Source organism: Saccopteryx bilineata, chromosome 4 (genome assembly GCF_036850765.1).
Source record: "Saccopteryx bilineata isolate mSacBil1 chromosome 4, mSacBil1_pri_phased_curated, whole genome shotgun sequence".
Classification (NCBI taxonomy): domain Eukaryota; kingdom Metazoa; phylum Chordata; class Mammalia; order Chiroptera; family Emballonuridae; genus Saccopteryx; species Saccopteryx bilineata.
Window position 1 is genome coordinate 122,166,719 of NC_089493.1, and position 1,344 is coordinate 122,168,062.

At 36.3% G+C, this 1,344-nt stretch overlaps 1 pseudogene; it reads left to right on the plus strand.

Annotated features, from left to right (window-relative positions):
• The first annotated feature begins 221 nt into the window (after window positions 1-221).
• Window positions 222-366, plus strand: LOC136336807 (U2 spliceosomal RNA; annotated as a pseudogene).
• Window positions 367-1,344: the final 978 nt, after the last annotated feature.

Sequence of the window (1,344 nt, forward strand, 5' to 3'; positions counted from 1 at the left end):
TATACACAGCAAATTAAAAGCCAGATTATTGCAATTTTTTTTGTCATCTTGGTTTTATTTTTAATAATGTGAGTATTTCTCAGGTCAATGCTTTGGTTATGAAAATAATTTGGCTATCATTTTAAATACAATCAGTTCTCTACCATACTTAAGCATGCTCACCAATACCATCAGCATATAAAATTTCAGAAATTACTGGCCTCCCAGAATCTGTAAAAGTTATTGCTTCTCGGCCTTTTGGCTAAGATCAAGTGTAGAATTTGTAAAAGTTTATGTTCAGCTTTGTTATTCTGGGTAGTTGAGTTTTCGCTCAAACTCTATAAATTAATTTTAGTAGTTTGCAGTGTCCTAGTGAATTTACTATTCTTAAAATGCTTTACCTTTCCTTTGTCATTGCTTCCTTCAGCAGGTTTTGTTGTTGTTTTGATTTTGTTTTATTTTTTTTATTTTTTTTATTTTAATGGGGTGACATAGATAAATCAGGGCACATATGTTCAGAGAATACATCTCTAGGTTATTTTGACATTTGATTATGCTGCATTACCATCACTCAAAGTCCAATTGTCTTCCATCACCTTCTATCTGGTTTTCTTTGTGCCCCTCCCCTCCCCCAACCCCCTCCCTCTCCTCCCTCCACCCCGTAGCCCCAACACTCTTGTCCATGTCTCTGAGTCTCATTTTTATGTCCCACCTATGTATGGAATTATATAGTTCTTAGTTTTTTCTGATTTACTTATTTTGCTCAGTATAATGTTATCAAGGTCCATCCATGTTGTTGTAAATGATCCGATGTCATCATTTCTTATGGCTGAGTAGTATTCCATAGTATATATATACCAAAGCTTTTTAATCCACTCGTCCACTGATGGACACTTGGGCTGTTTCCAGATCTTTGCTATTGTGAACAATGCTGCCATAAACATGGGGGTGCATTTCTTCTTTTCAAACAGTGCTATGGTATTCTTGGGGTATATTCCTAAAAGTGGTATAGCTGAGTCAAAAGGCAGTTCAATTTTTAATTTCCTGAGGAATCTCCATACTGTTTTCTACAGTGGCTGCACCAGTCTGCATTCCCACCAGCAGTGCAGGAGGGTTCCCTTTTCTCCACATCCTCACCAGCACTTATTCTGTGTTGTTTTGTTGATGAGCACCATTCTGACTGGTGTGAGGTGATATCTCATTGTGGTTTTAATTTGCATTTCTCTAATGATTAATGATGTTGGGCATTTTTTTAAATGCCTATTGGCCATCTGTATGTCCTCTTTGGATAAGTGTCTATTCATTTCTTTTGCCCATTTTTTGATTGGATTGTTTGTTTTCCTGGTATTGAGTTTTACAAGTTCT